The following is a 25,446-nucleotide window of genomic DNA, read 5'->3' as shown; positions in this document are numbered from 1 at the left end:
GTGTGCACACATACACACAGGTCTGTTTCTGTGGAGTCTAGAGAAATATTAAGGAAATACTCTTGTACACATTAATTGTCCAGTGTCTCATTCTGCGTGGACAAAATGGTGTAATATCTCTTTGGTCAGTCATATGGAACTACAGGTTTTTAGTTTCCAGAATTATTAGTCAGCCAGTTTTGCAAAACCACTGTCTGGCTTGTCCAAATACCCTCACTGTGATGTCCTCTCCTTCTCCTCGAGTTGGGAAAAAATATTGTCCTCTTGGTACTCACTTTGTGATCTATGTAACAAGCAAATATCACAGCCAGTGGGGGCTACAGCCCTGAAAAGTGGCATTCAAAAGGACAGTTCATGATGGTGTAGTGCCTGGGTTTCCTTTTAACAGTTACAAAGAGCACATTAACACCTGATAATAGAAAATCATTCTTTTTCACAGTTCAGTGTGTAATTGTAGTGGGGATTCAGTGTACTTTTTGTTTTTTAATAATGCATGGGGTATGGTCAGGGAAACAGCATTTTCTCACAATCCTCCTGCAATACAAACCTCAGAAACCCCTGTAAAATAATTGTTTATAATTCAGCCTCACCACCTTTGATGCATCTTCCACCTACTTGTAGAAACAGAGCACCAAAACATAATTAATAGACTAAATTCTGGCTGAATGTATTCAGCCAAGTAGCAGTCAGGGTTGGTCTTGCTGTTCTGGCTGAGGGCTTTGGAGTATTGAGACTTTTGGAAAAGGACCTGATCTTTCCCTGCAAGATTGCCTGAACCAAACACTAAGGCATTTTTGGTAATCAATCCATCATTATATTCTGTGCCCTATTCTGTGCCCAATGTACCAAATAACATATTTTTATCTCCAATACCATTAAAAATTTTTGCTGCAGTTGGAAAAATTATTTTGCAGTTTTACTTCCATTGTCAGAGGCTTCTCATTAGCACTTTGACAGTAGTTTATTCTGCAAATTCAGTTATATTATGGAATATCTCAGCAGTAAGTATCTAGGTGTACAGGTTTTTGTAATCAGTCCCTGACAACATCTGTCAAAACAATATGGAAAAATCCTGGCTCATGTTGTCATTACAGAATGGGACTGCTTGTTTATTCAATAGAAGAAATAAAGCATATTGAGAGGAGGCCAGAAGAGTCACTCTGACTCAGTTTCTGAGACTTCCAGCTTCCAGCTACAGGATATTTTGGTTCCAGCATTTCACATCAATAATAAACAATCTTTATGGGAATCATTGAATGATGAAAATGAGATCACAAATTGAGAGTCAGGCTATATATTTTTTGATCTGTTGTATGCTATAGTTTACATTAGGGTCAATCTCGAGACCGGAAAGAGGCAGGTTCTGTACCACAGCATTTCAAATAAATGTTTGCCAACTATATGAGATACTGTCAATAATTCATCACTGTAATTCTTCCAAGATGCTCTGTTGATGCAAACTGTCAGAGCACATGGTAATAATATGAGCATTTATGTGATTTACAGTTCTACAAAATGGCAAATAACTAGAAATTTCTTCCACTGAAAGTATGCATAGGCTCTTTGGATGTCAGGAATAGCGTGTGTGACAGCTGCAGCATGTATAAATCATGGTCAACTGTTTAAAGTGTTCTCTGTATATAAGTACATGCACTTATACTGGCATCTTCATGGTCCATTTCCAATATCTGAGTGACAGATTGTACTTTATGTAATTGTGTAGTTTTCAAGGTTTTTATTAACTCTTTAATCCCCTGATGAGTTCAGTGGTTACAACATGTCTTGGTCAGTAGAACTGGTAGAGCTCAAAATACAAACACCTTCCTGCCATGCAGCATGGCCAGGGCCTGTGGGGCTTTTACAGCAATTCAGGTCTTTGGCAATATACTGAAAATTGTATTGCACAAAGTGGTTTATAAAATTTTCTGTGTGTGCTCTTGTTCAGAAAGAAATCAAGAAATGGTAACTCATGTGGTAATTTATTTTTGTGTCTTGAAAAGATTCAAGTGAGAGGCATTCTTTGATGGCAGCTGCATAAGTGCTGGTAGCAGAGGGAAGAGCTTCCTCATGTTTCAGCTTAATTCCCACCTTTGCTCTAGCCTTGGTTCCAGAGCTGTTCAGGTCTGTATATGCAACAAAGCACTGCTCTAACAAAAAAGTGAAGTTGTTTCCACTTGTTCAAACCTTTCACTTTCAGACAATGATCATTTATCAGTGCATGGTAATTTTGAACTGGCTCAGGATTTATCAGACCCTGCACACAACCAGCCCTTTAATATGTGATTTGAAAATTTATTTACAGTGAAAGGAGAGAAGACCACTGAGTTGTTTGGGGTTTTTTTTTCATTTTTTGTTTCTGGCATAGTATGTAGGTAGAGCTGAGCCAAATTCCTCTTTTTAGCACCACTATGGGAGCTGAGTGCTGTGGAGGCAGAGCTCTATCCTTTGAAATGGAAACTTGTGTGTTATAAGGATACTTAGCTGCTTTAAGCTTTTTACAAAAGCAAAATTTCTGAGGTGAAGGTAGCTCCATTCTTCTCAGGGGTGTGTCCACTGGATGCTATAATTCATACTTGAACAGGTATGAAGGAAGAGAAATGCTAGTAAGAGGCAATCTCTAACATACAGTTAAGGTAGGAGAAGTAGTGATACACTGGATTCCTCCTTGTTTTCCTCCTTTAAACCATATAGTCCCATGGAGGCACTTTCATAGTTACTAGGTGAGTGACTGGAAGCCATAAATATTGGAGAGATTTGTGACAATGCACAGGTGTTTGAGACTTTAAAGCCAATCTGTGCAAAAGAGTTGCCTACTATAAGATTCTTCAGTGGGTACCAGTGGGGTTGCAATATCAACACTCTTGGCTTAGTATAGAAGTTAAATAGAAGAGAGTTTGATAGCTTTGTATCTATCATTATAGGAAGGAATAAAACCAATATGCAAAAGTTTGGGGGAACTTTGTGCAAGATCAGCACACCTCACTGCACTGAATGATGTGCAATGGAAGATCCTATAACAACCTTTTTCCTAGAAACCCACATGGATGTAACTTCATTTTAATGCAGGATAGCTGTGGCTGTGTGTGCCATTTCTGTCCTACCATTCCTCATGGACTTCTCTTCCTCTCCTTTTTATGGTTTCTCAGAAGTGCATGTGTATCATTGTGGACAGAGTTCATGTGCATGAGCAGCAGGGATGATTTTCCTCCTGGGAGCTGGGCTGAGTCACCCTGAGCTGTGAATGGGAACAGGGGAGGAGGAGGGAGAGCATTCCTGGGATGGGGAGAGGGACTGTGGCTGCTGACAGCTCCCTGTGCAGCTTTGTAAAGAGAAGCTGTGACATGAGTGACTGTGGATTTGTGAAATCACTGCCATGCCTCGCTGCTGCTGTGGTTTTGTCCTGGAACAAACCAGGGTTTGTATGCCCTCTGCAGTGTGCCATGACTGAAATAAATGCCTGTCTGCTGCTCCCTGGGGGCTAGGAACCATGGGTCTAGAGTCTGAGATGGCACTGCATGGTAGGGATGAGCCACAAGCAGCGTGAGCTTTGCCCTTTGACTTTGGATCTTGCTTGGGAATGTTCTCTGTGGAGGCTTTTCTCCTGTGCTGGTGCTTGTTGTGGTACAGCTTGTGGTACATATGCCCAAATCCCATGGAAAGTAATGAATTCCCATGGACATCAACAGCCATTCTGTCAGCTTTTAATTGTGGTGTTAAATACATGGACAAGAGGCAGTTTTGTGTCTGTGACACAGAGGCTTGTGAGGCAAGAGCTGTACCCCCATGGGGGTCCTTGCCCAAACCCATCTTGCAGCATTTCCTCAAACTCTTGGTTGCAGCTCAAATATTTTTTGGAAGGAAGAAGATTTTGCCTAAGTAAATGTGTCAATACTTGCCTGTTGGAAAGCTCTGCTAAATAAATCATTATATTGTTGCTCAGTACAATTTATTGTAGTCTGGCAATATCTTGCTCTTGAATATGTTTTAGATAGCTAAAAAGTATAGGTTTGCTTTTGGGATTGTTGTGGGAAAAAGAGTAAGGCTGAAGGCAAAAATTTTGTAGGCTGCTTTGAGAAGGGTGGCAAAAACCCCTTGAGAGGTACATTTTAATGTTTATTAAAAATCTGGTGTTTTCAGTGAAGCTGCCTTTAGGAAGTGCTGTGATTTCATTTCAGTGATGTGCTTAGGACAAAAACAGAATTTCTAAGCTGTTGTCTCCAGCTCTATATAGATTGAAGCTTTATGTTCTGCTTGTGTTTTGATAAATTTTCCTTGCAGGCATAAGGTGTAGAAACTTTTAATTAAAGCTTAAATTCTAGAGAAAGAAGTAAGTGTTGTGCTAAGGTGCAGGCACTTGGTTGTTGTGTAATTTCCAGAAAAGGTTTCTATAAAGCTGAGGTGGCTGGTTTGAGGGCTTGAGCACTGACAAACTCAGATGGAAGATATTCCAGGTGAACATCTCTGGGAAATGTCTCTGCTGCTGCCCTTCTCCCAATGCTTGTGTAGTTCTCCTCAAAAATAATTCCAGATTATAACAGCTCGAGAACAACAGTTTCTGTAGGTGTGTGTAAAAAAATTAATATTTCCTTGTTAGAAGATGTGGCATTAAGCATTCTGAGGTGAGTTCTTGGCATTTTCTGGGGAAGCCACATGCCACCAGCCAGGACAGGCAGTGTGGAACATCCGAGTCAGAACTTGAGATGCTCTGCTCCTCTGCTTTGGCACTGCTTGGGACAAAGTGCTTTTTCAGTTCATAGCACCAAGCACTGCCATTCCCCATGGAATAGGGCCATTCCTTAAGGTGTACAAGCATGACCACACCATCATTTTGATAAATTAAACCATGTTGGCTCGAGTGCCTTGGTGTCTCCAGCACACATGGGACATCTTGTCCTAAGCAGCTGCTTGGGTAATGAGCAACTGTGGTTGCAGCTCCTGACACCAAACATTTCTGAACTAAACCTACTCTGTGGGGCTGATCTAGTGAAGCAGTGACCTGGAATCATTTAATATTCCATATCGTTTGACTTGCCACTCAATTTATGGAGAATTCTACCTGAATACCTAAAATCAACGTTCTTCCTTCTCTTTCTTGAGAAATGATGGTAGGGTTTTAATAACTAAAGAGAATCTGAGCATTTAGACTAACTTGCAAGGTGTATATAAAGTGCATGTAGCCTTCAAGGGAATTGATGGACACTCACTTGATGGGTTTGTCCTTCTAGGGGATAAAAATCAAATGGCTGCATATGTATTTAAAAAATTGTTGTGGCTGCAGGGAAAATATTGTAGCTGTGAGGACATTTTCACTAGCTTGGAGATTAGAGAGGACTTTTTGGCAGGAAGAAAATGTAGTTTGCTTGTAGCACCTGCATATACTTGCATGTCTATGATCTTCCAGTTTTTACAGCCTCTGGTGACTATTTTCTCCTTGATATACTTGCAAAATTCATATGATGTTCTTCTGGAAGTTCTGCTGGGTGGAGAGGAAATACAGCGCCTAGTACAAACAGTTCCCTGAGAATGCTACATTCCTGCATTTAGCTGTCATGTAGAAAAAATGTAACCCAATAACCTATTTTTAGCACAGTTTCTGACAGTAGTAATTAAATATATTTTTTTAAATAATACCATGTAATAGTAAAGCAACTCCTGTCAATATATTTACTATTTCTGATACATAGCCCCCCCCTTAAAATTACAGTGGCATTTACTGTTTATCTTGCCAACTATCTGGTCATTTAATATTTCTGAGGAGAGAAGGGGAAAGAAGATATCAAGCTTATTTACACTGATTTCACTATATTTTAGTAACATTCCTTTGTAAATTGGTTGTAAATTTCTCTTTTGTATTGAATCTGGACAATCTAATTCTGTCTTAATCTGTTTCAAGTATGATGGTCAGGATGTTGAGTTTGGTGGAAATGTTCAGGTAGGTTGGACAACAGCTGGAAACCACAGCTTCAGCAAAGCTGGATGAGAGTTATTACAGGAAGTTCCCAGTGCTGCAGGTGGAGAAAGAAAAAGCTGAACTGTAAAGTTAAATGTCATCTTATCATTTGCCCAGAAGTGTTAAATATTCAGTCCAAACTTCTAATACCCAAGTAAAAGTTAAAAAATTTCAAGCATTCATGACTTGACTTTTCCAGGGGTAGTGGTAACCCTGGAGGTCCTGCATGCTGAATGAGCTATAACTGGGTATTACTCTGTGAATATTTTTTGAATAAAATTTTTCATTCCTGTTATTGTATGTAAAAGCTTCTGAAAGGCATAAGCCCTAAAAATAGAAAGCTAGATTTAGGGTTTTGTCTAAAGTTATCAGTAAATCACTTCAAAATAACTATTCTAAACCCCTTCTCAGTGCAGATATTTCTAATGCTGCATGGTAAGGTTGTGCAGAGTGACAGCTGTCCTGTCCTGTCTTATTTTGCAGCAAAATTTTCATGGAAACCAGCCCAAAGACTGTCTAGCTCTATATAATTACTCTAATTTCTCTAATTTGCAACTATACTTCACATAAGGTGAAATGCTGACCCTGTAATGGGAATGACAAAAGTCTTTTAGAGTAAGCATTTTTTGAATATAGGAGAATACCCAAGTTTCCTATAGAATAAGAATGACTATTATGTTGATATTGGTTTGGGTAATTGCAGTTAGATTATATCATAAAAGCACACATCAGCATTACAGTTCTGGCTGAAATCCTGATATTTTAAAATCCTTTGAGTGGCAGAAAGTTCTAGTTATTAATTGGACCTCATTACAGAAACAAAAAGAAATCCTGATATAACCTAAGGCTACATAACAATAATTTCCATCTGTTAAAAGACATGTGCCAAAGCCAGAGCACAGCTGAAATTTTTCTTTTCCAAACTTTTGGGATATTTGGAAGAACTCTGAAATGAAATGGAGACAATGTGCACAATGGACCTTATTTAAAAGTCTTTGAAAATCTCCATTTACCTGTGGCAACATATAAACAATACTAACAGATAACACCCACTCATACAGAGTAAGATACACTTCTGCATGCTGAGAACTGCTGTATCTGTAATTTTGGAGGGATAAGGGAACACCTACAGGGCAGGGCAGACGTCAGAGAAGCTGTTCCAGGCATCTGTCAGGACTGACTCCTAGGTTAACACATGAGACTTGACCCAAATCATTCAGCAAAGCAACCTGGAACATAAAGTAGAGCAAGACTATCTGTGTGAAAATTGTAAAGGCTTCATATTATCAGGATATTTCAAATATTGTAAGCAAGTGGTTCTGGCTAGTGACAGCTAATCCCTGTTATTAGTACATGCATATCTATGAGTGTATGAAAGCTAAGAGCACAGCACTCAGCCTTTGAAAAGAGGTTGGGTTGCTCACCTGAATTGCTGTGATTATTTGAATTCAAGGGAACGTGGAGCAGACCCCAGCAGTGTGCACTTGGGTTTCTGCTCCTTCCCAGGCAAAGGCCAGTGCAGTGGCCTGAGCTTTAGCCCTTCATTTGATCAAAAAGCAAGGGTGAGTTTTCATGCTCCCACAGACCATTTCAAAGGTGGCACTCAACCTCAGAGTGACTTTAATTCTCTCAGTTAAGAATGGTGTTCTAGGATGAATCAAATGAGCTCACACACGACTAGGAAAGCCTTTTCAGCTTGTGACTTACACTGTGAAGATAAAGAATTTTCCTGCCTTTTTCTGAAAGCACAATGAACACTTTTAATATTCTGTGGTCGTAGGGCAGTGCTGTGTGGAGATACTGAGCTGGCTCTGAACCTGCTCCCTGGGCTGGGGCAGGGCTGTAACACTCCCATGTGCTTCTACTGAGGGTATTTCCTGTGCTGGGCTCCATGCAGGGAACTGAGGTGGCCACGTTGCTTTCCAGAACCAAAGTAACTTATTTACAGCTGCTCCAAATGTCTCTGCAAGGCATTGCACAGCACAGTGTGAATACACCCAGCACTGCCACACACTTTCCATAGCCACTAATTTTGGAACAAGGAGAATGGAAAATGCAGCCACATTGGCTGCTAGTATGCTACAAGAATTTATCATGTTCAATTCCAGATGAGCAAAAATTTATCACAGATATTCTGTTTTCTGTTAGTCATGTTTGTGTTTATGCTAACATAACTGAGCCAAAGTTGGATCGTGGGATTAAAGTAAACAGGGACTGACAGAGATGCAGGGACCTGTTGAAGGATTTGAGAAAAGTTCCATGTAAAAAGAGCCAAAAAGTTGGACAGTTGTTTTATTTAGATCTAATTCACATAGAAGTCAGCATCATGTGATTTTATTTCACTATTGGGGTTGTTTCTTTTAACCATGAATTCCCATTAAAACAACTCTTTGACAACAAAATTAGTCAGTCATTTAATTTTAATGTGTGGCATTAAGTAAGCTGGGTGGCAAATTGTCTTCTCAAACAGATTGACTTATTTTACCTGTGGGAAAGGAACAGCTGAACAGCTAGGAGGGAAATCTGCCAGTTCAGAAAATTTATTGTAACTTCCACAGCAGAGACAAAATTATTTGGTTTTGAATGCTAGTTTGCTTTTGATGTTTTAATCTAACTGAAGTCTTTGTCATACCATTTGAAACTATCCTCAGGGTCTGAAGCTATCACTACAACTTGCAAAAGTAATTGATACTTATTCTATGTTGTTCACTGTGTTTATATGACTACAAGATGAGTTTTTCCTCTCTTTATAGCATGCAATAAAATCTTCAGCACTGTAGTGGAGAAGGAAGTGTGGTAATCCAGAGCAGCTTTTGTTTGATATACCTGTCCTTTTCTATCCAGAGGAACAGGATGGAAGAGCTTTTTCTTTCAGGAAGACTAAGAAACATTTCTCCTCACAAAAATAATTTTGTGCTTTTCCATCAGCTTTTTTGCAAAGAGACACTTTGGTCTCTTCTCCTGAAAAGTGTCTTGCTAGCTGTTACGAGCTGTTGTATTTCATGGATTTAAAGTAATCACAGCATACTGCTGAAATCCCAGTGCATGTACTGTTCATTAGGACAGCTTTCTGCAACTCAGGTTTTTTTTCCAGAAGAGAGCTGAGACTGAGGACTTACAGTGAGTTACTTTTGAATAAGACTTCATGGTATTGTCCAGGGCTCCACTGGCAGTGTTGGGAGCAGTAATTCTTAGTCTTTAATCTGTTGGTGTCTTTTCGTGGGAGTTAAGCAAGCTGCTTAACACTTAAACATTTTACTTGTGACATGGATCAACTTTCTGCAGATTTTATGGGTGTCAAGAGACCAGAATACTGGCAATGCATTTCAGATAGCCTCTTCTTGATAATAGTAATTCATTAAAATGAGAGAGTCTTTATCAATTTATATTGTGTGCCATGGTATGGAATTATACGGTATTAAAATCAGGCAGGTTGTTACAGCTCTCATTTACTAAGTCTTCTGCTGGAAGCAATTCTTGCCTGCCCTGCTTGGAGATGGAATGGAAGGACCCAAAGACAATTTTAAATTATAACAATTAATATTATAGACTGTTGTTTTCTTACTTCCTTTAGGGTAGGATGGTGCTGAGTGCTGATTATGGTCACTCTGGATATGTGTGGCCTGGTGTGGTTGGAGCTCATGGTGACCCTGATGTATTGCTTCCACAGGCATTATTTTGGCCACTAGAACTGACTAACAGCTTGTATGTGTGTGTGTGAGTGTGGCAAATGGTGGGTGATAGGACTGATCAGCTTGTTACCAGGTCCTCATCGAGCCATCAATGGAACACATGAAGGGAGAAGGCAACAAAGATTCATTCCCTCTTCTCTCTGTGGCAGGGGAAGGAATTGGCCTTTTTGTGTATATTCTGTCTTCTGGTGGGTGTAGAAATAAGAATAGTTGCATCCCATGAAAAGAGTTTCATATGGCAAGCACAAGAGTGAAGAGTAAAATCTGCTAGGGCAAAATGTAGCCTGTCCAAATCAGTTCATTACTTATGTTCCCTCCACAACAGCACTACATAGGAAAAAAGAGAGACAGATTATCATTTAGAGTGAAAAGGTGGAGGTGGCTTACTAATGGCTGAGAGGCAGATGACAGCTTTTGATTTTTGTGGTATCCCTGTGAGAACTCCTTTTAATACTGCATTATCACATTTGGTGTTGATAGTGCCATGTGTTCATTTATGGGAGGGAATTACTCGAAACTGCTCGTTATGTTGTGGATTTGCATAATACATTTAAAGGCAATTTAAATAAAATTTATTTCAGATTTATGGAATCTTCTCTGAAGATTTTTTCCCCTCAATAATCTGATGTGCCACACAGTGTAAGGCTAAACCTTCCAGCCAGATTCTTATCTCCATCTGGTGTGTGCACATGGGAGGACAGTTTATAAAGCCATCTGAAATAAATAAATTGTATTTCTTATTTGTTCTGAATACCATCTCCTGTACAAAGCAGGAACTATGAAATCCAGGAAATCCTACGACTAAGGGATGAAGAATGCTGTTCCAGTGTTTGCTCTCAGTTTGGGAAGACAATCCTTCCTTTGGCATGTTAGGTGTCAGGATGAAGCAGGACAGGGTTAAGCAGGGCTGTAGGGCTGGTAATCTCTGGGCAAAAATCTCTGCTCTGACATGCACAGAAATGTGGCTGATTACTCCCATCCAACGGCCAGTTCATTGATTAAAAGGGCGAATGGGCTTCCATCCAGGAGTGCAGCAGGAAAACAAACAGCTAGGCTGAAAAACAAGACTATTTAGCCATTTGAAAGAGCATGGGGCCATCCCAGCTGCCGCAGAACCTGTCATGACTTGGCTGCCAAGAGGCCAGATGCTTGCATCAGAGGAATGTGTGTTTCACAAGCCGCTACCTCCGCTGCCGGCACAGCGACGTGTCCAAAGAGGCAGCAGGAGAGTGCAAATTAGTCAACCTTCCCATTAGCTGCCAGCCCTGCTGGATCACTGACACCTGCACAAATGCATGCTTTCATCAGAAATAGATCATGGGAGTAACCTGCTCCTCATAATAGAGACCACTTTTGATATCCAGCAGGGGATCTCTGTCCATATGTGAAGTTAAACTGCAGTACTGATTTAATGATGGGATCCACTGGAATCTGAATTTGCAGAGGCTTAGTCGTGTGATTAAGGATATACAAAAGCCCTTGAATGTGCATTGGTTTTGGGCCTGCTCCAGAATCTACTAATGCCATTGATTTCAATTAATGCTGGATAGGTCACTGATGGTTGAATCAATTCTTTGATTCCAGAAGCAACAGGAAAGACAAAGAGGGAATAATGATCTAACCTATGGAACTAAGGAGAGCCAGTCCTATGTACTTATGTTTTGCACCCATATTTACAATATTTCTGAGTTCCCTTGTAATTCCAAAACCTAGCTCCTGACTTCTTCCAGTTTCAAGTGACAAACACTCAAAACAAACTTTTTATGATTTGCTTAATATCGTATTTTACAATGAGTCAATTTGTAATGAAAGGCAATGTCCTTTAAAGACATCCTATCAATTTTCTCCAATGAATGCTTTTCATAGAATTCTACTGAAGCAAAAATTATGGAACTGAAAAAGACATAGAAATTGATTGCAAATCACTGCTATGGCAGGAAAAATTGTACCTGCTCATTTTAGCTCTCAGTTCATCTGAAAAGATTAGATTAAACATTTCATTCTAGACTTTCCTGTGTGTAGGAATCAGATGTCAAGGCTTCATCATGACACTTAAGGACAGGATTTCCCATAGCGTGGGATGTCAGCTAGAGTAGATGTTTCCATATAAAGATGCTCTTTCAGGAAGTAGAATATAATATTTTTTATCTGCAGGAGTGACAGGTACTGAGGAGCACGTAGGTTATTCCAGAAGCTGTCTGGGAGCTCTTGGAGAGGGCAGCATGGCAGTGCCAGGCATGGAGAGCACAATGGCAAGGACAAACCAGACTGATGATATCCCCAACCCTGCATGTAGCAGAATGGCTAACCTGAACACAGTTATTGTTGTTATATGTTATTTGCTGCTTTCTCTGAAGCTTAAATTCATAAATTGTTTGTTCCAGCAGTAAAGCCTGCCTTTGCTAAGGACCTTTTCTCTATTCTTGACATGCAGGGCAGGTAAAAAGCTTTGAAAAATCACCTAGCAAGGTTTAAAACCAAATTATCTTTGTGATCAAAAGCTTCCCAGCCCGATCACACTACTTCAAATGAAGGCCAATTTTTGACAGTGAGTATCTGAGGAGATTCATATACTGCCCTCACACTCTTTCTTTTATTCTCTCCACTTATTTCAACTTGCCAGTTTATCTGTTTGGCTAACTACCCCAGGAAAGTGTTTACTGTGTTAACCTGTGACACCTCACATCCTTGTAGGTACGCGCTTTACAAGACATACTTAACTATGTTGGTAAAAGTGAGCAGAATAGTAATTTTCAAAGAACATTTTGCTCTTCATTACACTGGAGCAATTTCTATGATATTTTAGCAACCAGCTGAACACTTCCAACCATGTGCAACTCCAAAGTGGACAAATTCTGCAGCCTACAATTTGTATAACTTTTTTTTTTTTTTTTTTAATTTGCACTCCAGTGATCTAAATATTTACTGTGGGACAAAAATATAACAGTTTAGGATTTATATTCTATCATATTACAATAGGTTGGGATTTTAATGCCCTTAAATTTTGCCCTAGACTAGATTGCTCTTAGCCTGTCAGTTTGTCTGTTCTTGCCCCAGCAGCAGTTAGAGAACAAAACAAGGCTTTCACATGGGCAGGTTGTCTGAATCACACAGGACTCTCAGCACAGTGGGACATCCCTTGGGGAAAATGTTCTTAGCTCTTCCCACCTGCCTTTTAACTCTTCAGGCTGTGGGGCTGGTCACCTCTGCTGCAGCTTTAGGGGTCTGTGTTGAGAGACTGAACCTTGAGGCACTCGGGTCAATTTTTTGCTCCTGAGCTGGTGAGGTGCAGTTTAGGTGACTCAATCCCAGCCAACCTTTGCATTTTCCAAGAAGATATCTTTTTTTTGGGTTCTTCAGTGAGGAGGGAATTTCTAAGTTAATAACAAAGTAGAGTTAAATGTGGACAGTGAACCTGAAATAGTATGGATTTTGTGTTAGTATGAGATACAGGTTCTTTAAGAGATCCTGGCCATACTGCAAGGGGTTAAGGGACAAGCTTTTCTAATACCTGTGTGCACTTAGACCAGTTTGTAATGTCTCATCTTACCTGTCTGCTCATCAAAAATGAGACAGTGCAAAGCTGAATTATTTCCTCAGATAGAAGCATCAGTTCAGCCTACTGCACATCAGGCCAGGACCAATGACTGCAGCTCATGACTTTGACTCCTTTATCTTTTCACTCAACCTGCAGCTAGTCAAGGACTGAATTCTGCTGTTAATTTTGTTCTAGCAAAAGCCGTGGCATTCCTGCCAAAAATAAGTTGTATCTGCACAGCCAGCAGCTATATCTTATGACTTAGAATAGAAATTAGATGGATAAGTGTACTGACAGGGTGAGCTAATGGCCACTCCCTTAATAAGTGCTGTAATTTGAAGAATGCAAAATCTGTTTGTCCACCCTCATGGCAATTCTCCTCTTGGGAATAATAACTCACTAGCTAAACCCACAAATCTCAGTACTCGTTTTGTTGTGCATTTATTTTAACAATAACCACCACTTCTGAAAAACTCAAGAAAATTGCTTTCAAGCAACTCAAGTCTTCAGTGCTGCCTGACCAGAGACATATGAGTCATGTGTGTGCTGTCCTGGTCCTGTTCACTCAGGTGTCCTTAGCCTGGAAATGCATTAACGTACCCTAGAAAATTCAGTAAGTGCTAAATTTTGCTAAATAATATAAATTCTTCCTGGCAACAGGCTGCAATTTTCCTTAGGGCTCATTCTTTTTTATTTCATTAAGCATTTGGCTTTTTCAATTAAACTAGTGGTTTCCTTCTTTTATGACACTATACCCTCTTCCTTTCTTCTACACATATTTGTCTGCATTAGTGTCTCAGAGAAAGACAGTTTTCTCATCAAGAGAGCTTCGATGTAACCTGTGTTTTGAAATTTTATAACTACTTCTAATGGCAATAAAATGAATTTAATCCTTTGTCTGAGAAAGCAAACTATTAATCTACAACAGACTTAAGCAAAATCTAACTCTTCTGCTGATCTTATGGGCTTGTAGAAACAAGGAAAAAGCTGAAGTCATATGGAGCTGTATATCCAAGCACTGGGCCTTGTTCATGTTTATTCAAATGACACTTGTGGAGCTGGAACTAAAGCTCTATGGTTTGAAATTGATCTGATTCAACACTATGTGTTAGTATTTATTGCTCCCATAGCCCACTTCATCCTCAAAGTATTTTGAAGACTTCCTGGATCAGATTGGCAAGCTGTTAATGAGCAAGATATAAAACCTTGCTGAGTGCAATGGAAGAGGAATACAGCTCTGTGTGTTTAAGCCAGGGAAGTAAATATAACCCAGAGTTACACAGTGTGGTGTTTCTTGTGTGCTACAGGCTGATTAGCCACAGGAATAAATGTAGGGGATTTACAAAAGATCTCCATCAAAAGTACAAAGTGGTATTTTTTAGGCAGCAAGTGGCAGAGGTAGCAATTGCCTGCATGAGCAGTTGCAATGGGCTCAGCACCACTGTGTCAGCAGGGTATTGCTGCCACTCAGGGCAAGCACCAGGAAAATCAGGCACTCTGTTATTAAGGTCACACAAATGTTTTTAATGGCACTCTTTCAGGCTAAAAGCAGGATTTCAGCTTGCAGCTGACTGCTCTTGTTCAGGTGTGTAATTGCATCTAGCCTGATTTACAGCAGCTGAGGATCTGACCCAAGATTGGTTTTCTCTCTGTAAATACAGGCAGAATTCGGGTTGGGGCTTTTATGTGTAGCAATTAAAAAAGCAGTGAAAACTTGGCTTCCGCTCATCCCTGAGCTCAAGTTTCGCTTGTTTTGTTGTTTGTGGAGCAGTTTAGGGTGTTTAGATGTGAGTGGCCAGGTGTTTCCAATATTGAACCTCTTCGTGTGGAAACGTGCACAGATAAGAGAGCTCAGTCTGTCACAAGACTTGGTGGTGCTTTTTCAGCTTTTGAAGTTCTGACTTGAAAGGACTGACTTCTGAGAAATCAAGGCACAGAGTCCCAGCCCCTCTCTTTCAGCCGGAGCTCTGTGACAGGGATTCAGATTAGGAGCTGGACTGGTTCTCCTGTGAGTACCCCCTGCCTCAGTGGGAGTTGTGTGTTTCAGCTCCACAGTTCGTCTTAGTCTTGGACCTCCCCTCTGAGAAGGAAAGGTCAGTATTTATGCCCTTAGCACCTTGTGAATAACTCTGTTTGATGCTGTTTCTTGCTTTCTTGTATTTTCATCTTTAGAGAGTAAAAGGGTTTTCTTTACAACGCATTGTTACTGAAATTGAGCTGTCTTAAATCTTGCAAAGATTATAGTTTGTCATTCTGTAACTTTTCAAATTTGAGCAAGTTGAAACTTCATTTCAACCTACTAATGTCTTCTGGTCTGGGCTTTAAAATCCAGGCAGGTTTGCACCCCTATTGCTAAATAAACAAAAGAATTAGGAGAATTCAGTGATAAATTGTGAAAAAGGTAGCACTGGTGGCTGTTTTTCTATTTTTTTTTTCCTCCCTGTGCTCTTCACGTGGTGAAGCTGTTTAAGTTTTTCTTACTTTTCTGCTTTCCCTGCAAACACTGTTTATTCATTCTAGAAAAACATCAGTAGGGTAAACAGAAGTATTTATATGTGTAGCACTGCAACTCCTACTAAGATGCAAATTGTGCTGCAGGGAAGATAGTTTGGGCTTTTCTCTCCTCCTCTCTTTTCTTTTTTGACAGTCGGTTAATAAAGACTCAACAATAAGCAGCTGCCTGTGATGTCATTTGGGACTTTGTCCACAGAGCTTGTATTTACAAGTACTGAGCAACTACACAGCAGCAGCAAACCCAACTATCAGCAAACTTCATGTCTGCTGTTACTGAAGGACTTTGGTGCTGTGGAGGGTGTAGAAAGCTAACTCTGTTCTTCTAACCACAGACTTTTAAAGCTTGGTAAATAAACATTGGATAAACTCAAGAGAATTTCTGGACTGCAAAGACTTCTTACGGTTCTGAGCTCTCCAGGGCTGGCATGTTTTGACTGAACTGCTGCAAGTAAGGTTTTTGGTGTTTTTATCATCACTGTAAAGCTTATTTTCTCTAGGAGTGTGTCAGCATTGCTATTTGTAGTTTTGTTTTAATTAAAAGAGCAGCAAGTATGTAGTTGTTAGGAGTAGTTACAGCCATGCTTCTGACTGTGGTTCAGGACAAATGAAAACTTCATTCTGGCTTTTGTTTGTATGAGATTACACAGAAGTGGCTCTCTCTTAATTTAAATGATGAAACTTTCAGGTTCTTAGTCTCCTGAGTACTGTCATTAGCTGAACAAAACCTTGGCTGTCTGAAGATTGTTCTCTTGTAATTTAATTGTATTCTTGTAATTTAATTGTATTTATTTGTACAGTCAAGATTATTTTTGATTCTTAATATAAATTCCTTGCAGTTTTTAGTACAGTTTTATTTTAAAAATATTTTGTTTCTTATGCAGGCATTTATTAAAAAAAAAAAAGATTATTTTTCACTTTTAGCTCCTGTCCAAGTTTTGGAGGTGTATAAGTTTAAAGAAGAGAATCATACAGTCCTTTGAAATCTGATACCTTTTGGATAGAATGAATTCTCAGTTATAGGAGAAACTGTAATTTTTCTTTAGAGTGTTTAAGTTAGGAATCCCCATCACATCCTGAAAATATCAGAGCAGAAAAACTAGCCTTCTGGTAGCTGCTCTGAAAAAAACTTTCTGTGCTGCCTGCGGTTTGTGGGACACAACTGTGTTTCTGACCAGAGGTTAACTAATTTTCAGACAACTAGCTGTGATTGGCATGGAATTATCTGTGTTTGGCAGAGGAATAAACTGGTCCATAGATGTGGTTTATAAAATTTTAGTTTACCCACTTCAAAAGCTGGTAACAAACCCTAGGTCTCTGGCTTCTCATTTCAATCTTTCACCAGAAGCCCATTCTAAATTACTGTAATTTCAGTTGTAGTGGCTTTTTCTAGGATGTAACCTAATCACAGTACTGTGTATGAGGAACTTTTTATTACTATTTACCTCTGTTTAATGATCTGTCTTTGTGAAGACAAAGCACATTTCTGAGGCTTGAAATCAGAAAATTATGATTGGCAAGTGTTAAGGGTAAGTCAATACAAATCAATCAGATAGGAATTAGAGGATTCCTCATGAATTATCAGCACTATTTATTTTGGTTTGCTTTACTTGCTACTGACTTTGTCCTCTCAGTCCCACCCAGCAACAGACTTTTTCTTCTTTTTGGCTTCTTATTAAGGTCAGAGGGGCTACAACTGCAGATGCCCCTCTCAAGTGACCCTGTTTCTACAGCAGATCAAAACTGTCCAGCTCTTCTTTTTTGATGCTGTAATGTGGCTTGGCATGTCAAAATACTGAGCAATTCAGGAGCTGTTGTTCTGTCTTTGCAATGGAAGCATATTCTCCTGGGGGGTGGGGGAACAAACCTAAATTTAGCTTGCATTAATATCGTGGGAATGGCAAAGGATTTTGGTGTTTCAAATGGGTGTGTAAATAAGTGCATATTTTTATTCCTCAAGTGTTCATCCTCATTCTTCAGAAATAATATTAAAAAGTTTATATGGTCTTTAAAACATGTTTTTGTGGCTCAGAGACTTCCACCAAATGCAGGAGTGAAGAGCAGAGTTGTGATAAAGGCTTTCCTTTGGGGAAGTAGAATGGATTTGATCCCTTTCCATCTACTTCTGAGATCCAGTCTTTCCTCTCACCCTGTTATAATATATGTTATAATATATATAATATAATGATCTACTGTTGTGAACTGATAATTTACAGCCACAAGGTTTTTTGTTGGCAAATAAATGCCTCTGAAATCTTCAAAATAATTGGAACAAAATGAGAATAAGAAATCCTACTCGGGTTCCATTTCTCTTTCTCACTTTAATTTTGCATGTAAATTCTAATCTGAAAAATGTGAATTTTACTGCTTTTACAGAAAACATTTTGTATAAGTGTTAAGGGGACTTAGATTTATGGAAGTAGAAATCCTGCCCCAGTAATTGTAAAGCAGGGGAGTACAATTCCACTTTAGTCATGGGCTAATCTTCAGCTAATTTCCTTAAAAACAGAAGCAGACTCTCTAAACCTGATGAGCCCATGGGCACCCAATTTTCATTTTCCTCTTTTGCATTTTCCCTCTCGCATTTACATTTTCTTTCTTATATACCAATGTAGCAAACTGGGATATAGATTGAGCTCAGTTTTCAGCCAAGGGATCCCCTGGTTGGATTTCTTCCTGAGAAATCTGCCCAAGGCCACAGAGTATAATCTGATAATATTCTGGGATGGCATTAAAAGGGACAATTGCCAAGAGAATGTGGATTCTTTGGGCTTTCTCACCATCTGAAAAGAAATGGAATAAGAGCAGACTCCAGCCTGTAATCGTCTGACAAGTGGGACTGGGGTTGGGATAAAAGACAGGGAACAAAGGTGTCAAAGGGAAGCTCAGCTGGCTGAGGAGCTCAGCACAGAGCAGCCAGGGCCAAATGCAGCAGGATGCTCTGCAGCTCGTGTGTGGCTCTGCACGTGTTCAGCTGCTGGCAGGACTGCAGTTATGCTGAAGAAAAATTCTTGCCAAAGCTACCAGAATGCCTTCAGAAGTTAAAGCATGTAATATGCTGTTTTATTACTAAAACAGGATAAATGTACAATGTAAATAGAACATGAGCCATTAACACTTGTAATGCTCTGTTCTGTACTGTCTGCTGATATCACTTGTGCAGCATGCAGGAACCTGAATTACATTAGGTTTCCCCTGATGGTTACATGAATTAGTCATGATGTTTTCAGGATGAAAAGTTAGATAGCTAATATGTGAAAAACAGTGGGGAATCTTTTATGTGCCCATTGCTTGGCACTCAGGTGGATCAGATAAAGGGGGTTTGTACAGCAGCAATGGCTTCTGGAAATGGGCTGTGACATTGTCTACGGGCTCTGAGTGATGCAGACCCTGAAAAGCAGGTTGGATTATAAAGCAGTGGATAAAAATTATGTTGCTGAAATATGGTCTATTAATATTGACACACAGCAAGAACAAATGCCACTGTTAAACTGCATGTTTGATAAGCTTTCCACAGGACAGCCCTATTTGTTTTCCAGAGCCAAACCAGCTTTGGATAGTGTGTGCACACAATGGGCCTGGACAGAATCAAATGTGTGTCACAAATTATTTTCTTTGACAATGCTAATTGATTATTATAATTCATCGTTATCTAAATTGTTAAATTCAGTACTTTAACATATCCTTTTGTTTCTTTGTTGCTGAGACATAATACAAATAGGAAGAGTTAATTACCACATGCAACAACGGAGGCGAATTTCATTGTCTGCTTCACTTTGATTGAAGCTGTATTGAATCACCACTGGATTTTTCAGCAATGGTGGAGAAAAGAAGGAAGCAGGAATTAATTCTTTTGCAGTGAAGTTGCTTTTGGTGGTAGTTAGCATTTGTATTTCAAACAGTATCCTTTTGGCAGCTGGGCTCTATTATGCTTGTTTCCCTATACCAAGTATTACCTAATTGTGCAAACTGAAATCACATGTGTGCATCAGTCCTGTGGGGGATCAGTGGCAATCCTTGAGGAGCACAGCACAACTTGACACAAGTAGAAGGATTGCATTTGTTTCTAAAATTACTTACTCCTCTAGATATGAGCACTTGGCTTGTTTCTTCAGTGCTCTGTTGAGGGCCAGAGCTGCATCTGGTGGGTGAAAGGAAGTAATGCTCTCCTCAAGGGAATTCTGGAGAGATTAAGTGATGACATAATTTATGCAAAGTCCTAAAACTCTGATTACTTTATCTTCTAAGATTTGGTGTAACTGCTGTAAAATGTAGCATTTTTTTTCTGTTGCTCTGAAATGATCTGACAAAGTAGTACAGAGAGGTAAGATTTTGGGGGGTCATTTTGCCAGTAGAGGGCCACGTTAAACTGGATAAAATACCTCCCTCTTGGACTCACATTTGCGGTGAGGAACTGCTTAAAGCATATGGTTGTTTTCAACAGCAAAATGAGTAAATAATTAGATCTCTTAGAAGCTATTGAATGATTAATTATTTAAAATCAGAATCACATCACTTTTACAGTGCGACACAGTTCTGTGTCCATCTAATCAGTCTGAATTCTGGCCTTTAAAATATATCACACCTACCTGTTTATTCTAAATTGTTCAAGGTTGATAGATAGAGCCCTAATAAGTCATTAAGCTGACGTGATATACAGCAGCAGCATGTGCTTTTGCTATAATGACACAAATGAGAAAAGAATTGTTTTTCAGAGGTACAATCACGTTTGTTTTTGATGTGGCCTATAAACTAGAACTCATTATTCAGGCTCTAGTGCTGCAGGAGTTGACCTTTGGCAAAATATTTTGTTATCCACAATCTTTTATACAGGCCTTTTGTGAACTCTGCTCAGCTCTCATTTTGCTGATTGCATTTAAAGTCATTTATTGCACAGTGTTTGCCCTTCTAGCAGATGTTAAAGGATTCCCTGCCTCCCTTAAAGGCTACTCCTCCACAGCATCTAATTATAACCTACACAAAAGATTAACAGATGTTATAATTGTCTTTACTCATTGATTAAATAGTTTCTGCATGATTTGCTCTCTTCCTCTCATTGCTGATTTGTGAGGTCTTTCTGGATGAGTCTTGTGCATCTGCAATTTGTTAACAGTGCTGTCTTCAGTTTTTAACTTTTTGTGTTTGTAGTTCAGTTTGGGCAGGTTATTGCTATTGTGCAGGACCATGTGACAGAAATATGTTAAAAACAGGTGCATGGAATCTTGGTTTTATTGCACACCTTCCTGTTCTTCCTTTTCCTTTTTAACCACTCCATCTATATGTGAAACACAGACTAATTTTAATGGATTCAAGCTGGAGACTTGAGGGGTAAATGCTGAGAGTTGTTTAGCAGAGGTTTTGTCCCTGTATTTCAGTTGCCACTTGCAGAGGAAATTAGTGGCCAAGACAATCACTTTAAAAAGAAAATTCCTAGGAAGAAATTTCTAGTAGTACTTTCCTAGTTAGACCATTAGAAAACTAAATAAAATTTATTTTATGTGGTTCATCTCTCTTGATTTTTCACAAAACTAAGATGAATCTGTTCTTGAGCTAATTAATCTTGCCTGTGTTTTGTTCCCATTTTGAGGTGAGGGCTCTGTTCTTGGATGGATCCACAGTCCTGCCCTTACAGTACAACAGTGTCAAGCTTGGAAACTGTTATTCTATGTCCTTATAAATCTTATAGCATCTTGAACAGGCCCAGACCAAACAACCTCTCTTAGAGAGGTGAAACCTCTTGCACATGTATTTAAACTGCTGGGAATTGATTCTACCTGAGTGTCCTTTCCTGTCTTTTAGATTCTGTGCAGGACTTTCCTACTTTCTTTCATTGACACAGATGCAAATAAATGATAAGCCTACAAAAATTTTCATGATAGTCTTGGAAAGTCTCTCAGTTCTATGAAGCTGCTTCTGTCTCAAGGCCTAAGACTCACTTTGCTCTGAATTGGTGTAACAAGAAAGAAAATTAATGGGAAATATTTTTTCACATGTTCTTGAACAAAATCTCTGAATGGGTTAAAGAGAAACAGGTTAAAAGCTTGAGGCTTGAATTATAGCCTTAGTTATTCAAAAGCCATAAAGATTTTTTCCTTAGCCCATCCCACAAATCCTACTCAAAGAAAAGCTATTTCCTTGATTCCTAGCCAGAGAACCACCTCATTTTGAGGTTGGGCTAACCTTCTCCTGGCAAAAGCCTTTTAGCATTTTTTACTACCAAAAATACTTGAGTTCTCTGTGGATGTCTGGGAATATTGATTCAATTCATGTTGATTCATGCATATGTAGGACACCCTGCATGATTCTACTTTGTGGTGTATTTTTCTCTTTACAGTGAACACCATACATGGTGTTGTCTGTGAGATTTTTGCTAGAGAACCTACAGCACTTTAGGTTTTTATTAGCTTTTTAATGTTGGTACCTAACATGTAATTAATGAGTTTTAATAATGTCATTGATAATCTTTGCAGTCACAAAAGCATTTTTCCAGGGACTCAAAACTGCTCTAGAACCAGAGGTACTTTGCTAATCTCATAAAGAACACTGTATCCTCCTTGTTTTTTAGTGACATCTCAGTGCCCCTGAATACTTTGAATTTATGAGCTGGGGGGAGCAGATTATAGATTCATAATAAGGAAATTCCAGGGTGCCAACTGTGCTTCCAAAGTGTATTTTAATCATACAGACACCTGTCCACTACCAACTTGTAATATTTCTTAGAGGTCACTGAGCAGCCAGCTGATGGAAATCACTTTTATTCAATATCAACCTCATCTGAGTTTGAAACACTAATCTAGAGGTGAAATGCTAAAATCCTTGTTATCAATAATCAGACTTGTCTAATCCCCACATCATGCTGGAGGTAAAAGGCCCAGGTTCTCTTTGTAGTTAGATATGAGAAATAGATACTTCTACAAGTTCAACTAAGTCATTAAGAGTTTTTAAAGTCTTCTGCTATGAAGGAAAGCATTAAAGCAAAACCTTGTGTAATTTGAATAAACAGCTCTGTTATGTCACTGCCTGTTAGTTCCAACTTCTGAGACCAAGATCTTCATCTGCATTTTGAGGTTACACCAGTAAAGGACAGAGAGCACCAGATGACTGACAAGGGTAGCACAATCTGCAAAGCCTCAGCTTGGCCATTCTCCTTGTCTCTGTGCTTGAGGATCTGTAGACTTGTCTAGGATTTAATGATGTGCTTTCCTACAGCTAGTAAATTCCTTCCCTTAAGCTGCAATTCTGTCCTGGTGTTATTGATTGGAAATGCATCCTGATGTTCATGGCAAACCAGTTCTGTCATTTCTACTTACCAATTTATCTTTAATCAAGTGAATTGCTTTTCTTTTTGATTACCAGAAAATTCTCCTGTCACAAGAAAAAGCTTTAATAAGACATTGCCAAGAATTTATCACCTAGATGATAGTTTTGGGTGCAGTTCTGGAAGCAGAATGGTTTTTAACATCAATGGTTTGCAACATAACCACATGCAGTGCACCACAAACCCTAGGCAGGGTTTTCCTTGCTCCTGGCAGGGTGCAAATCTTGCTGATGGGTCCTGTCTCCCCAGTAAAGCCCTGGAATCTCACTTTTACCCACTGGCTGTTTGTGTGAAAACAAGTTATGCTATTCCTCCCTACCTGAATTCCAGGATTGGATCCTATGTTCACTGAGCATTCTGAGCTTGGATGCAGAGTTCAAGAGGATTTAATTTAACTCTGGGAATCATAACTGAGACCCCTCCTTAGATTTGACTTAACCAGCAGCAGTTGAGGGGAGGTGCCTTTAGCTCTTACCATGCTCAGCTTGGATGTGGTGGCTCAGCAGGTGTGGGGCAAAGCAGAGGTGGAGATTTCACTCACAGGATCCTTGTCCAAGAATGGGGGGAAGGATGAGAAACTTTCTGGTTTGTGTAGGGCACACTCTTAATCAAGAAGTCCCACGAAAGCCCTATGTGGCTGCTTCTTTTCTTTTCCCTTTCCTGGAGTCCCATTGAGAGTTTCTCTTCTTTTTAGTAGCTGCAGGTAATATTACTTGTGCCAACAAGGAAAATCAAAGGTGAACAGCACTACAGACTGCAGCAGCTGGCTTAATTTCCCCACTATTAAAGAAAAAAGGGACCTGCTCTAATTATTTTTTTAATGCTGCTTTAATGCTTCCTAGTCTCTCCTGCAGGGAAGATAAGTTTAAATCTGTGGAGGGACTAGAGGATATCTGTCTCAGCTATAGAGTTGCTTTTGGTGGCAGAATTTTTTTTTTGTTAGCTTAAATTCAGTTCTAGCTGAATTTCTCCCATTAAATGAATTTTGACAAAACAGTAAGATGTGAATGAAAACTGAGTGTCTTCCACAGCACAGTGCAGAGTTTGGAGAGAGGATTATTCTCCTGTTTGAATTTATAGTGATGTGCACATCTGGTAGATAGAGAAGAGTAATGACACAGAGAAGCAGCACTAATAGAAAATTTCACTATTAAAGTCTTTGACAAAGAGGATTTATTCAGTAAATGACACTTATATATTGCTACCTCCACAGGACAGTGGAGAAACTGAGACAGGAGAAGTCAGTGAATCACCTAAATCTCCAATTCAAAATATGGGTAAACATTTAGGGTTTACCTGAAATGAACCAAGTAGATCTTTTTCTTCCTTGCTTATGCTCAAAACTGATTTTTTCCCAATCTACCCTGAATTAATAAAGCTTATGTAGAAAAAAAATAAATCTTTTAAAGAGTATATTTAGTTTTGAAATTCACAATGGATCATTTGGATCATGCAAGTGTATTAACACTTTTCCCTTCCATGTTAATAATACTTTTTATCCCCCAGCTGTATTTTGAGCTAAATAGTAATATTGAATAACTTTGGTTATTGCAAATCTGGAGAGGTGCATAAATGATACACTTGAAGGTTTTATTGAAATCTGCATAGTATTACATCCAAGAAATTATCTAGGTGAAAATTGTCCACTTTGAGTCATTAGAAAAAAATGGATGGAAAATTTTGTGCCAACCCAACTGTTTCTACAAGCAAAAACATCTTTCAGATTTTGGAGAATAACTGACTTATGAATTGCCAGTAGTTTTGGTTTGGTTGGTGATTTTTTTTTTTTGTTTTCTTTTGTACTTTTCATTCAAAATGGACAGATGCTCAAGAGAGACTAAGGAATTAAAATAATATAGCTCTTTTCTTTCTAATATTTTCTTGATAGTACTGTATCCATAATTCCAAAGTGTTGTATTATTATCTGTGATGGCAGTCTGTATGTTCACTGACATTTTTGGTAGAATTGGGCACAGGTGAGCTAAAGACTGAGAGAATGATATGAAGCATAGAATAGCTATGAACCTTTTAAGTCGGAAATTAATTATTTTTTTTAAATTTACATTTTCATTACACTTCTGGCAGATGGAGAAATTAGAAATCAGTGTGTGACAAGCAGTATCACACTGAGGAACTGGAATAATCACTGCCAGCAGCTTATGGCATGGAGAGAAGGATGGAGTAATATTTTTTCAAAAACAAAAGCCTTTAATTCTCTAGTGTGGATGAATTAGGACAAAGTAAAAAGATGCTGAGAAGAAAGGCAGAACAGACTATTTTCTTCCTCATCAGGGTTGCTGGGCATCTCACTGCTGACAGCATTCTTGCTTTCAGGTTTTGGGGTTTTTTGTGCCTTATTCTGCCTTATTTTTTCATATGGCAAGTGTTCCTTTGATTCTCTGCATTGGATTTCACTTAAGTAATTTCTTCAGATACT

General features: G+C 39.1%; 1 protein-coding gene across 9 annotated transcripts in view; it reads left to right on the top strand.

Moving 5' to 3' along the window:
• Nucleotides 1-25,446, top strand: part of NCKAP5 (NCK associated protein 5) — a 364,594-nt gene that overhangs the window by 10,403 nt on the left and 328,745 nt on the right. For 6 of the 9 annotated variants that reach the window (XR_013774902.1, XM_079311234.1, XM_079311231.1 and 3 more), the window contains exons 1-2: nt 14,754-15,273; nt 16,027-16,142. The exons of 1 other annotated variant lie outside the window; for it this stretch is intronic. The gene's annotated coding sequence lies outside the window, so the exon portion shown is untranslated. Of the gene's footprint in view, nt 1-14,753; nt 15,274-15,863; nt 16,143-25,446 lie in introns of those variants that run through there. 2 more of the 9 variants (XM_079311232.1, XM_079311230.1) reach the window with 2 other exon arrangements.

This window comes from Erithacus rubecula, assembly GCF_903797595.1.
Source record: "Erithacus rubecula genome assembly, chromosome: 8".
Lineage (NCBI taxonomy): Eukaryota > Metazoa > Chordata > Aves > Passeriformes > Muscicapidae > Erithacus > Erithacus rubecula.
This window is presented reverse-complemented; position numbering and strand designations above follow the sequence as displayed.